Source organism: Sitodiplosis mosellana, unplaced genomic scaffold (genome assembly GCF_009176505.1).
Source record: "Sitodiplosis mosellana isolate CC-2019 unplaced genomic scaffold, AAFC_SMos_1.0 Smas_scaffold_6170, whole genome shotgun sequence".
In the NCBI taxonomy this organism is placed as follows: Eukaryota; Metazoa; Arthropoda; class Insecta; order Diptera; family Cecidomyiidae; genus Sitodiplosis; species Sitodiplosis mosellana.
Genome location: NW_022601411.1, coordinates 3,350,002 through 3,365,281, shown reverse-complemented (window position 1 = coordinate 3,365,281; position 15,280 = coordinate 3,350,002). Strand labels below are relative to the sequence as shown.

Here is a 15,280-nt window from a genome sequence, read left to right as displayed (position 1 = left end):
AACCTTAACACGCTCGGACATCTAATGTATTTGTTGTTGTACACTGAAACGGCGCGCGGTTATGAATGATGTGGACAGGAGATGCGTGTTTCATCGGGCGCGCATGCGCACTCTGAGTATACTGTGTTACTGTGCGCCTGTTACTCCACTCGATTCATTCACTGCGACGGCACGGGTGGTGTGTGACAACAAATATATTGGTCGTTCGCTTGTCCGACCGTGTTAAGGTTTATGAATTCCTGTTCAATGCGGTCGGAATAAATTTAATTATTTACATTATTTTAGCCAACATACTTTCTTTTTTGACAATATAAATGTATGAGAACATGCTTCTCTTTATTATTAACTGAATAGATAGAACAACATGCATTCTTTTTGCAAAATTTACTTGACCATAAACATACATTCTTTTTTCGCTAACGCTACCATTTTGTTGCCATCAAACATACTTCTCTTTTACTCAGACAAAATCGATCGAAAACATACTTTCCTTTTCAAATATTTAAAACTGAAAAAAAACATACGTTCTTTTACGTCTCACGAATAGATATGTTTGTCGGTTTAATCTGAACTAGCCACAATGTTATGCTTTTCACAGGCTTTCTGAACATGAAAATAGTAAACAATACAGCGCTGCCTGGGGACTAAGTGCAATGTGCCATACTTTAAATGTTTAAACTTACACAGACGCGTACTTGTTATAGCAAACTAAATGCATGATTCTTTATTTCTCCAACTAGTCTCCAGGTGCTGCTTTATTGTTCTTGTTTGACGTTTCCTATCTGTTTGTACAGACGATCAGACACACAGAAAAGAATCCCCGGAAATTTTAGGTGTTCGCCGTAAAATTTGACATTTATATATAAATTTCTATATACATTTTACCGGCAACACTTCAATTTTCCGGGCGATGACATATTTTCGAACATTTTATCAAATACTCGATGAATATTTTACCGCTTGGAATGACAGATGGCGCTAATTTCTGTTGGAATATTTGAAATTATGTCATTGCCCGGAAAATTCAAGCGTTGCCGGTAAAATGTATATAGAAATTTATATATAATTGTCAAATTTTACGGCGAATACCTAAAATTTCCGGGGATTCTTTTCTGTGTGGAGAGGCTGGCTTTTTATTCTCTATTTCTGTTTATTTTCCCTGGACTAGCATTGTGCAAATTTTGATTAATTTTAAAGTCAAGTAGTTAAATTAGAAGCAAACAGTTCCATTTGCGTTTTGAACTCAATTAATTATAACCTGATTTTTATTAACCATTAAATGAGCAAAACACAGAGCGCGTTTTGTTTCGAAATGTGAAGAAAGTAGAAAAATTGCACTCTGTGTCGGTTGTATGCGGTTGAAAAATGAAAACGGGACACCATTACTTCGCACGGTTTCATATTCTCCTTATCGAGTTCAAGTAGGAGCCAGTGAGAGAAAGAAAAAACGAATGGAATATGAAAATGTATTCATTGCAAATGTAATATTGATGTGCTTACGAATATGAAATGCAATTGAGAAATGGAAAAAGGACGCGATCCAACTAGCAATTTAGTTTAGCCCGTTGGAAACATACGTTTTATAACAAAAATGTGTGTATGTATGCGTGAGAGTGCATTGTATAAATAAAATCAACACAGTAGAAATAAAACGAACAAGAAAACAAAACTACGATTGATGCGAGCTAAATGAATGGCAAACCCAGGGCGCGAAATATTTTTATTCGCTCATTAGTACTTATTTTACGCCGGTTCAATTCTTTTGAACTTTCTTTCTTTCTATTGAGAACGTGTGCGTTCGACCTGTGTGCAGCTGCGACTGCGCATGAGAAAATCCGACTAAAAAAAACATCAACATATAAAACAACAACAACAACTAAATACCAAAGTAATAGTTATTCACTAAACGAATTATTGCTATTATTGTGATGCTGAGCGCTTCAAAAATCTGTAATTGCATGAGTAAAATGCGTTTCGTAGTCCAAACCTAAAAATAGGCTTTTGCGAGACAGCTATATCTAGAGTGTTGTTTAGTGAAACACGATTAGAAATGCAATAAATTGCTTACAAGTCTAGCAGAGCAAAAATTTATTTGCGAAAAAAGTGCACATACAATGCAAGATCATAAGCCCACAACTACAAACCCAGAATCAAATTAGCACATCCAAATGCTCAAAATGTGAACAAAAAATAGAATACGAAACAAAGAAGAAAACGAAAAAAAAAACTTACACACTGAACAATCAAAGCGACGCGAAATAATTTATCCAGTTTTTTTTTAGAATAATTTCCATTATTATATTTTTTACTGGTGTCGCTGCCGCTGCTTTTTGTTATTTTTGTTGCTGCTGTTGAAGGATATGATAGACATTTCGGTTATTAAAGCGAAAAAAATTCATACTGTAGCTTCGGCCAAATGACTTAAATAACTAGATATTATGTACAATGTCCAATGGTATCAAATTACAGGCCATGCTGATGAATTCCATTGATTGTCCACTGTTGATTTTTTTTTTTTTTTTTCATTTTTGTTGTCTCTTTCGAGCCTCTTTGTTACGCCTTGTAGTTTTGCAACCATTTCGAGCATATCACTTTTATTTGTATTCGAAAATTATACTCATTTTGGAATCATTGTCGGTTTTCCAAATATACTGTATACTTATATACATCGTTGGGTCGAGTCGGTGAACGCTGAACACTGAACTTGTCATACACTGTGCTTATTATGTGAGGTAGACACACTCAATTATCATGTATGTACATTGTACGTATGTGTATACAGTATACACAGCGCCAATAGAAAATGACAATGAAAGTTATTATAATTATTAATTAAGCCATTTAAAAGGGTGTCTCAATATAGATTTCCAAATTTTTCCATTCTATTATTTCAAAATGGTTTTGCTTGAAAGCGAACAAACACGTACGAAAATAACAAACGGGAAAAAAATGGACGTGTAAAGAACAATGACACATCCGATTTGTTTCTGAAATGACCACCCTTTATACCTAGCTTAGCGTAATCGTGTGTCAACGGTGCACAATGAATAAAAGAAAAAAAAAACATAAACGCCGATTATTTGCTGACAATAAAACGAAATAACGGTCTGTACTATTTTTTCCATCAATTGTTCTTACTTTAACTTTCAATCGGCGCAATGTCTTTGCACAAATGAAAACCTCTTAGGTGGATAATTAAATAATAATGTTCATTCAATATTTTTTTTCTTACTGATCAGAACGTGTTAGAAAAAAAAATGTGTTGCATTTTAATGACTTTATGGTCAGTGTTTATTAGTAATTATAACAAATGACTTAATCGTTTAGATAATATCAATTATTATTCAAACAGAAAAACAAAGAGTAAGGCTTTACTTATCAAAAACAAATCGATACAATTTGAATATATACATTTTTAAACAACACTTCTTCTGTGCTCCCCTTGGCATTTGCAAGATTGTATTAGTGAAAAAAAGAATTATGGAATGAAAATGAAACACTGCATAAAAGAACAGTTCACTGTTGTATGAAAGAAATACAGTGGAGATTCATTTCTCTAGCTCCATTTCGAATTACAAAATCATGGGCGATATATTTGCGTATAATTTCCCCCGAAGCATAAATTATGTGTTCAATTTGGAAAGAAATGTAAACCAAATCTGACCCTTTCGGTTCCATCAGCACAAAAGAAGAAATGCCTTCAGGGAAACTTTAACGATGAAGCAAACTTTTTCCCCATCATTTATTGTTGCTTCAACGAATCTAAGGCATTCCAGAGTCCAGTATCAGTAGCAGCAGCAAACAACGATTGATAGATAGATTTAAGAAAAAATACATTATAAAAATATTGTAAGAACATTTGTGTTCCACAAAGTGTCATGGCTGCTGAATAGTTTCATACGGTTCCCTCAGCATAGCACTAATTGTAATTCGATCGTTCCGTTTCTGGGGCGTGCTTGAATCTAAGGCGTTCATTGCTGTACATGGTCAACAAATTTATAAAACGGTGCAAAACAAAATGTCAATCTAAACGCAACTATTTGTTAACTGTGTACAGAAAATATAATAATTGCCGAAAAATCAGTCGAATACCGTTGAAAAGACGACTATTTCCGACGACCATCCACCTATTTATGGTAATTTATGATTTGTTTCTGTTTGTTCTCGCGTCGCTGCAATCATCATCTTTCTTTTTTTTTCTTTGTCTTCCCATCTTCTCGCATTTTTACATCTTTTTCTTCATTGTATCCAAGATGTAGACAGAAAAAACATCAACTGGTTTATATACTGAACGAAAAAAATTGTTATAAATCATTCCGTATTTCGGGTTTTTCTGTCTTTGAATTAAGAATCTGAAGACGATAAAAGAAACACTATTCTTCACTTATTCTCTTTATTACTTCATACATTTGGACTATGTTTTGTGCTTGGTCATGCTATTGCTCTTTTGAAAATTGGTTTTTTATTTTTCAATGTTATTACTTGTGCGTATTGTTTTTTTCTGTTCGAGTGCACTACGTTCATCGGCAGAATTTCGACTAAAACCTTTGGTAACAGTGTACGAGCAACATAAAATTATTGAATTATTTAGATAAGGATGCAAAACACTTCAATCAGTTTTACATGATGATTAAAAAAATATCTTTAAAAAGCTAATACGTTTATTAAAGTTTGCCGATGGATGGCCAATTTTCATTGGTCCAAAATTATGGCAAGTACCGTTTTTTTCATTAATGAATAACAATGCCTTACAAACTATACATAAATCAAAACAAAAAGAAGAGAAAAAAACGTAAATTGGATTACTATTTTGTCTATCCCATCGCAGAGGCCTTTATTAAAAATTAGGAAAGCAAATAATATTGATTTATAATGTCGCGCCAACCGTGAATTAGAAAAATTGCAAACATAATACTGATTCAATGTATAAATTAACTATATACATGTATAGTGTAGCAGATAAATCTTTTCGTAATGTTAGTTACAATATCACAAGTCGTCCAGTGTATTTACTTCATTTCCACATTTAATGAGAAACATTCTCGCAGTGTGTTTACAATTCTGATGAAATGATTCATCAATTGAAGGGGGAAATATCTCGGAAGCATTTTCGCACAACAGAAGTAAAAGTTGTACTAAAAACAAACGATTTAACGATTGTCCTTCAATAAGAATAGCCAGCTAGAAAAATGTTGTGATTTGAAGAACAAACATAAAAATGACAAATAGCTTTCAACTTCACGGAAGTTATAAACGCAATTTGAGTATTTTGTGTTGCCATTAAAACACTCAACTGAAGTAATTAACCCATAAAAAACCACACATATAGTTAAGTTAGCTAATATTTTCATAGCCAGAGTATAGTGTAAGTGTTTGTGAAAAAGAAAACCAAATAGAAAACAATTTACTCCGGGTGAAAAAAAATTTCACTTGTGCTACAGAATTTGGCGGCAGCCTACTTTCATGGTATTCTCCATTCTTTTGAAAAATTCTCATCTGGTGAGAAAAAGATATCAATTGTTCTGAATTTGAAAGATTTAAAATAAATTTCTCATTTTATTTCGCCTTCCTCTTGTTTAAAGACATTTATCGTTTTTTTTTTGCTGTTGTTATTGTTGCTATTCACTTCTTATTTTTCTCGTTGCTGAAAATTTAAGTGTGTGAGCTCGCGTGAGTTTGCTTCACATACCTCATTTTTTGTGTGGTTCATCTGAGTTTTTAAGGCATTGAATTTGAACGAAAATTTTCAAGCGAGAAACACACAAAAATCCCACAATGGTACACACATATGACTGTAAATATTGAGTTTTATTATTAAACGACAAATGAAATGTAACAGTGCCCGTTTTCTTGAGAGATTGAATGAGGCGAGGGAATGTGGTGCGGCTGTGGTGGTGGCGGGCGGTTTGTGTGTATGCACCCGAGAACAATAAACGCATTTAGATTCAAATTCACTGGAAATTCACATGAGTCTCATTGGAATTGTTAGAAAAAAGTAATGGCATACACACCCATGCCGGTTACTTTTTTCTCTTTCCCCGTCTTTTTTTGTTTTTCACTGAACGCGCGCACAATTTGTTTTTGCAATTAGTTGTTAGTTTTTCTGTTATTATCGTCGACATAATGTTAATTTGGTTTCTCGCTAGCCATTTTTCGATTCGAATTCGGTGAACAGATTTTCATGGTATCTTTTCACTTAGGTTTTTTTATCTTATATTTTTGAAATCCAATTTAATTTCATAACAAAATAACAATTCCAAAAGATGCTCTTGTATAACCTTAGCATTCCGCATGATTCGTCTCTACGCGATAGAGAGAGGGAGTAAGATAAAATGTGCTTCTGTTGTTTAGCACAACAGACATGATTCATGCAAAATCACTACAGTCACACATCGTACACGATCACTTGTGTATTGGTGTTGCTGTCGCTTCGTTCGTTTTTCTTGTTAGAATGAGATATGTATATATGAACGTAACAGTTAGCTGCCGCGCTCAAACACACACACACACACTAGCTGGCATTCTAGATTTTTCATTTCGGCTGATTCTTATAATTCGCTAAACCACGAATTCACAACGAAAAGTATATTAGCATTGCGGCTTTCATATATATTCGGGGAGTAAGTTGCTCAGTAATAATAATAATACTATTATAGAACTTAGTTCTACGTCGTGACAGTGCCTGTTGGAAAGTCGTAATAGGCTATTCTTACAGCATAGGACGCACACAATTCGGTGTTCTGTTCGCAAGAACTGGAGTATCTTGAATCATCGAAGAACTCTTTTTCGATGATTCATACAACTTGTTGGAAAATGTATCAAAAAAGAAACAAACCATGATAGACAAGTACCGATAAAAGTGGGTACTTTATTCTTTAGTTTGCGACTTGAAAGTTCGTTCGAAGCGAAGAGAGATTGAGAGAGAGCTCACAAATGAGAAAAAGGCGAAGGAAAATTGCCTAAGAGTTTTTAAAACGTAACGAATATTTTCTAACGAAAGACGTTGCTCGTGCGTTTGATCTATTTTAGATTGATGAGGTTCTTCCCATTCGTTCGGCCTCATGAAAGAAAACGTCCCTCATCCATTGAATACACGGCTATTTTCCATTCATTCATTGATCTGCTTTCAATCTATTTTGCCAGTCAATCCATTGTTTCAAGCAATTTGAGTGAGCGATTGGAGCATCGAATATTCAATTAAAACAATACAAAACAGATTTACTTATTTCACATAGTTTGTTGGCTGGATAGCCGGCTGGGTTTTTATTTCATGTTCTTTTTTTTTCTTTTCACTTTGTATCTTATTAAATTTCTCATTGTATGAGTAGTATTTGCATTGGTTGTTTGGTTGGTTATTTGTTCAACGAGAGAATTTATCTTGAATCCATTCTATGTATAATATGGATGTATGTATGCAGTTCATTGCAAATTTCAATCATAGAAAATGTGTGCACAGTTGGTACCAATGTTATCGCCGTTCTATTTCAGTCCATTCGTCTGTCGTCAACAGTGACATACGTGTAGCGGTGTAGCGAAGCATTGTACGATCCAAGTGTTTCCAACTGAAAACAAAATGTTTCACACAATGTTACAAGAATGTAATACTCGAATGTACTCACACATGATAACTTAAGTTTATATACGTTAAAGTTATGTTGGAAATCTTTCTTCTACTCTTTCTCTCTCTCTCACCATCTCTAAATTAGAGTTATTGTATTTTTCCGCTGAATTCCAGTTCTTTTTTCCAAATTGAAGTTGAGATAAAAGGATTGAAGATTCGGATGCACTTAGACTAAATAGCAGAAATGACAATATTATCGCATACAGTTATGACAACAATTGGAATCAGTTGATTTTTGTTATGCTCGAAAAAAGAGTCAAGAATGATTTGGAGAGACATTACATGGCTAATGCGAATGAAACATACACATTCACAGAGAACGGCAGCGACACAGGTAGCTCATTAATTGAATTCCCAATGAGTTACATCGAAATGCTCGAACATTGTTTTCCCCATGGAAATATCACTGGGATGATGTTAACACATGAACTGTGCTGCCATTGTCAGAGGGGAATTGAGAAAAGAAGAAAAAGTGTGCACGCAACAAGATTATGAAACAAATGCTAATTAGAATTGATAATTTATTTAGAAGCATAATTTATTCTGAGTACTTTTTTTCTCTCTGTGCTTCTGATAGCCAGTTATGATCATTGTCTCAATGTCTTTATTCTTTGTTTCATTGAAAAGCATTTCAATTGGCAGAAGAAAAACAATCCATTAATTGCGCTCATTTAATTGTTACTCTTCTCCGAAGATTTCGCCCATAGTCATTTTTTTGCTATTGAATCTTTGCACAATGCACATGATGGGACTACATTAACGTTTCTCCATTTGTATTCAACTGATGAGTTGTTTTTTATTTCTCTGTGTCTGAAATCATGATTTGGCAAAAAAAAATAAACAATACACTTTAAAGTAATACAAAGCACAACATTGACAGCTGAGAACGACAATTTGATAACGGTAAATTCAAGACAAATCGCTTTCAACTCATAAGTAGCCAATTTATATTGGCATTTGCAGTTGAATTAAGTTAAGTTCCTTAAGATCTCGCTTCACCTCAAATAATATGGGCGGTGTTATAATGGCAGGTATTTTTGTGCCTTGCCAACTTCTTCGTTTATAAATGGAATTTTAATTCTGAAACCAAACAGATTGGGAATTGAATATTGATATTGTGGAAATTGATTCTATGATCTTCTGAAGGAAGAATTCACTCAAAATAATTAACGACTCTTCCGATCACTACGAAGCGAATAAATTGAATAAATATTCGCCAAAGTATAGGATGTAATTTAAAACGAGCGTAGAATGTATGTGCGTGTCTATGCGTATTTCTCTCCCTAGACTTAATAGCACCATTTACCGATGAACTTCACTTAATAATTCATTCCCAAGTAATAAGATTGGAAGAAAAGAACGTGTAAATGTGCGCTTAACAGAGAACGAAAATGAAAAAAAAACGCAGAGTTCTTTCTGTATAGAAAATAAAATAATCAACAATAACATATATTTTATACGCACAATAGAGACGACAAAACTGAAGTAGTGCCAAGAGAAGAAAAAGACAAATCCTGCAAAAATATTTTTCTTCGGTATTTTCTACGTTCTGACGAAACACTTCATTAGGTTGATCCTATTATTTCTTGAAAATCTTTCTTAACAATCCAACACACATATTAAAATAAAAAGACAAACATTTGTCGCTATTGTCAATGATAATTTCAATTGGTAAATAAACGAAATATGCCAAAATATTCATGATTTTTTCACCAAGTCATACACACCAAAAGCTTCGAGATTCTTTGCTTTATTTTTTCCATGGTTAAATTGATTCAATGGCATTGAAATGCCATCTAAAACTTTTAGCTCAGATATTTCTAAAGTTTGTATAATATATATATAGGTGCCGTCTTTCAACCAGGCGCCTTTGGAATTTTAATAAGTTATTTTTTTTTTTTGGTTCTTGTGTAGAATGAAGGGTAAAATTTGTTTTTAAATTTACTAGGCGAATGATTAAATTTAATCGCTTTGCCATTGCGTGTTTGTTGAATTTATGCGATGACCCAAGTGAAAATGTTCATAACGATTCTTATGCAAATAATTTGCAAACAAAATGCTATTCATTCTCCCTTCACTCCCATTTAGATGGGAAACAATCGAAATTTATCATTTTGGTTTGGAATCAGTGCGTGATCAATCTTTCTCTAAAAGCCACTAAATTTTGATCTATATTGTTTTATTCTGCACAAATGTTTCAGCATTTCCTATGCATCGTCCATCCGCCACAACGCATACACAAAAACAAAAACAAAAACACATAATGTGTATATTTTCGGTGAAATTAACATATCATTGTGTGATTTGTTATGTATTTCACATGTTCATGCATCGTCGATGACAAATTCTGTATTCTCTTTTTCATAAGCCGTCATCGAAGCGATAAGTGTAGCGGTCATGTTTTCAAAGTGCAATGCTTCAGTACATCAGGCGGAAAAATTGTGTACATGTGTGTGTTTGTGATGAATACGGAGACGTGTGGTGATTTTTGTACGTTGAATTTGCGTGTGCCACTGACCACAAATCGCTCAAATCGCGGCCTTTTGCACGTGAATGCAACGAAGCGAAGCCACAATTTCGAATTCCATGAGAAAGCCAACCAACAACATATTTTACACTGGCACTAACATTAATTCGTCTCTGTGTTTTATTTTATTCTTTCTGCTTTGATGTTGATTCAACCGTACATAAAAAGCGCTACACTTTTCAATGCTCATGAAATGTGGGGAAAGTACGTTTTCAATAGCGGTCTCTGGCTTTTTCTTTCTACCGGAAAATATACATGGCTGAGAAATCTGAGTAGATTCATTAAATAATTAAATATATTGCAGTCGATTCTAGATTGTTTTCTTTTCTTATTAAAATATGTGAAAAAAAATGCTTATGTGTTACGGTTTAGTTTAATTCCTTCGTAAATAATTATGTCATCGGGCTTCATCATGAACTAATAGTAATTGGACTTGATGCAACTAATGTACCGTTCAGAACATATGAACTGCTGAGTATATTCGTTGGACATTGTTTGTGTGGTACCATAAATGTGGTATTTGAAAAAAATTATTTTCATGTCCAACGAATATTCTCAGCAGTTCATATTATTTTATACGTGTAATCAGAATCGTTGACATCATTGCAAATATAGCCATTTATATGGCTTATATTCATTCAGTGGTTTTGGTTCAATTTTCTGTCACCACCAATAATACGTATCAAATACAAATGATAATAATAATAATGAAGCAAACGTCAATAAAAATTCATTCAAAAATAGTGTCAATCAATAAAACCTAATTGATGCTTCAATCTGATGGATTTTAGTTTTTTGATGACAACCTATATTGTGCCCGTCGTACATGGTTTGTCATTATTATAGATGACACGAAATTCGATTTAGAATTTATCAATTCAGATTTATCAAAAAATGAATATTTTTTTCTGTGTGCATAGAAAATTGGACTGATTTTATGTTTTCTTTTCCCATTTCAGAAACAGCATTCATATTAGGTGGATACAAATCGACTAAACGTAATTGAAAGAATACAGGGTGATTAGCCGAGTTTTGTGAGGCGCATTAGAGAAGAGCTTAGTGTCCCTTTTCGAATGATTGATGGTACGTAAGTCCAAGTCGGTGAACTACTTTACAAATAATTTTGTAGATAAACTTCAATTAAAAAATGGTAATAATAACTTAATTTATATGCAAAACTAGGATGAATAATCTTACATTGAATACAAAACAAAAAAAAATCGGAAACATTTCGTGCAAGACTTTGGTATTCGGTTTATTTTTTTTTCAGTGCAAAAAGTCCTTGGCATTGTGATTTGATTCGCAGTCATCAACATTTTTTTTTTAAATACGTAGAGTTCTGTATGTGCGCCAATAAAAGCCACAATGTGTGAAGTGGTATTGTTGTATTTTTTTCCCTTCAGGCACTAGAATAATTCGCACGAGGCAAACTGACGCCATTTATCGATTTTCAAGCGTTTTGAAACTGAATTTCCTCTCTCCTCTTGAATAAGAATTCATTCCATTTTGTATTGTGTGGTGGTTGGTTGATTCCGGAGGAATGTTTGTTGTTTTGTTGACTTTTTGAATTGTGTTGGGAAAGCAAACGCAGAAACGCGCCCATACAAACACACACATATTACACACACTCACCATGCAAGAGTGTTTCGGATCAAATCGTAGAGCAAACCATTAATTCTTAATCAGACAAGATAAACCGGAAATAACAAATGTAAGCAAGAACTATATTCCGTTGAATAAGTGAGAGAGAGAGAGTGAGATGGGATAGCCGAAAGGATATGAGTGGAAAACATAAGTGCGGTGGAAAAGATAATCCAGTGTGAGTGATGCGAAAATATGATATCGAATGTGTTGTCTCAAGTTTCCACACAATTATGTGGTTTGTGATTTGACTTTCGAACCCCCACTCAATAACATTCAATGCTTTATCCTCGGCTGCAGCTATTGACAGATTGATTGCAAATTATTTTCGAAAAAAAAATTACCGATGATTGGATATTTTTTACAATGGTTTGCAATCGGAGTGCTGTGTTTATATTGAAAATTAGAAATGAATTCCAAGCAGATAACAACTTATTGACAATGGCTTTGCGAGCAACCGACAAAAACAAATGCGTGAAAATTCGCGGTAGATTTGTGAATCGTTATGCGGTGTGTGCTAACTGGTGCTTATTAAAATTTGAGAGAGTGAAACTAATGAATAAATCAAAGTGACATTGAATGGTTTCACCATACCATTGCATTTATTGTTTATAGCGACGAGTTGACAGTGGTCAGACAAATGATGTGTACTTTTCGATTTAACTAAAATCACCACATTGTATATAATGAATGAAAATTGAATTATCACATGTCTAACGTGTTCAACATACAATGATCATGCTCATTAATATATCATTTGAATGTTCTACAAATCAGTTGTGGGTTCTATATAAAAAAAAGTGAACCGTCCGAAAATCACTATTCGTCGATGTGGCACTAGTTTCGATATATAAATTAGCATTTGTTTACGAAAGTGATTTACTTTAAATTTGAAGTTCATATCATTACTCTGAAAAAAAAAAAAATTTAGTCGATGAACGTAAATCAATTTATCGCCGGTTTTACAAGCATTCATATACATTATAAAATTGAAAAAATTAGAAGTATGGTGGCATTCGACGACACAAATTATGGAACCACATTTTACTTATTGTGCTTCCGTATTGTATTTATCCAACAACACAGAAATTAAATCGTTTGCAAGAACTACAAAACAAATGTATGAGACAAATATTAAGACTGAACAGTTTTTCAAACAGTGAAGCAATGCTAAACACTTTAAATTTATTAAATGTGAACCAGACAATTTTATTCAGAACGTTAATATTTAAATTCAAGATAATCAATGGGCTGGCACCAAATTACCTAACTGAAAAAATAACTTTTAAGCATGAAACTACAAACAGAACACTAAGAAACACAAATGAAATTTGTCTAACAGATGCAATTAAGGCTTGTAGCCAAAACTCAATATTTTATCAGGGAATTAAATTATTCAACACACTGCCGATAGAATTAAAAAACCAAGAAAATTTGAATCAATTCCAAACAATGTTGAAAACATACGTCAAATAAATTTTTTAATTATTAATGCTGTTAAATGTAATATATATATATGTTAATATTATTATTACAATGTCAGTTTTTTTCAAAATAATTTCAAACTATCAAATGTATCTTGGTTTTTGGTCCAATGATTTTCTCATAAACCACTGTAAATCGAATGAAAAATGGTTAAAGACTCATTGCATGCTCGTTAACTCAAATCTAAGACCATCGGGTGGAAGCTAAGACCGAAAACAATTTGAATGACAATTGTGGCGACGCGAGTGCCCCCAATTTCAATAGGAAAAACAATGTAATTTCGTAATTTTTTTCTGAACTAAACAGCGCGCCAATTTGAATTTTGTTAATGCTTCCACCCCATGACTAAGACCCACTTGATCGTGTGGCGGCTGTTGAACGTCAAAGTCATTTGAGGCGACGCGAGCGCCCCCAATTTCAAAGGGCACATCAATGTAATTTAACATTTCAAATCGGAACTACACAGCGCGCCAATTCAAAATATAGGAAAATATAGTGTCAACAGCCGCACTTGATCATTCAAAAAAATTCGGAACGAAATTTGAGGAATTTCGTAGTATTTTAAGAGTTTTATTTTTATCAAGTTTCATGATCATCATCGAAATCCGGGTTCGTCTTCTATTCTAATATAAGTTACAACAATTTTTGAATTCAAATATTGTGAAAACGCAGAGATTTTATTTCAACGAAACGATGATTAAATCGGAAATTATCAACTCTCTTTGGAACAAAAAAGAGTTTTTTCCTTCATTTTATGCATATCTTGCTGAACAATTGATTGGAACTAACTTCCGTGCCAAATACAACTCTCCTATTCACTTTGAATTTGACAACTGATATTGAGCGCAAACACCATCTAGATAATCTAAGGCTAATGACAATACAATCAAGTAAACTCTCCGTTCTGTCAAACGTCATACTGAAGTATAACATACAGACATGAAGAATTCGCCATCGATTCTTTAGATGGCGCTTGGGTCAACCGAGTTCCAACCGAATACATGAATCAGTATACGAAGCATTACACTGTTGGCCAAATAAAAGAATTGAATATGTTATCATTTGCTGCCATTTACTGCTTTCATTGAAGTCGGCATTTCATGCCAAGACGCAGAAAAAATGTGTGAAGACATGGGTTCCTGTTTTTTTGCGCGACCAATGAAATAAAATGTATGTCGAAGCGTCTCTTGATCAAGACGAACATAATCGCATTGAAAGAATGAATTATTTTCATAGTTTCTGGCAGCAAAAAAGCCGAATCGATATCATGCGGCTGTGCTTCATGCAACGAACAATATAAATTGAATATAATATGTGAGAAACTATACCTAATAAAACACCTATTTTCAGTTCCAATTTTCTTTTAATTTGAGCTTATAAACTCCATCTTATCGTCTTTTCTGATAACATGTTGGGGATATATATTCATTTGGATAGCTTAAAATCGTTTCATAAAATAATATATTTGAACAATATTCCAAAGTCCGATACCATTCTGATATACGCCGAATACGAGTAGTAAATATAACTATCATTGAAATTTGATTAGCTAATCTAACATTTTCGGACATTTTGGCTGGTTATTGAATGCCGAAAGTTTATTATTATCTCAAATAAAATGAGCGACTGAAATTGCCATGTTTGAAATTAGTGGCCAATTGTGAATTCAATGACATATATTTGGTGTGTGTATTGTGAAAAAAGAAAAAAATCAATATCTAGAGTTCAACTTTGTATTTAAGCACTGATTGATTGCAAATGTGGGCCGCTTATCTATCATCATCATGGTTGTTGAATGTCATTCAATTCCATTAAGCTTTCGACATCTCTCTCCGGCTATACGGCAAACAACAGAACCAACACTGTACATGAAAATGACAATTGTGTTTTTTTTTCGTTAGTTTCGAAACTACGAGAGGTGGGTGGGTGAAACGAAAAACGTCCTAAAAAAACCCAAAAATTACGAAAATCATCCTAAATATCACAAAAATCGTCCTGACAAAATA

General features: G+C 33.5%; 1 long non-coding RNA gene across 1 annotated transcript in view; it reads left to right on the top strand.

The window, feature by feature from the left end:
- The window catches only part of LOC129575986 (uncharacterized), a 33,698-nt gene that overhangs the window by 8,989 nt on the left and 9,429 nt on the right, over positions 1-15,280 (top strand). The window contains exon 2 of the long non-coding RNA XR_008688850.1: positions 11,108-11,231. This is a non-coding gene — a long non-coding RNA (uncharacterized LOC129575986). The remainder of the gene's footprint in view (positions 1-11,107; positions 11,232-15,280) is intronic.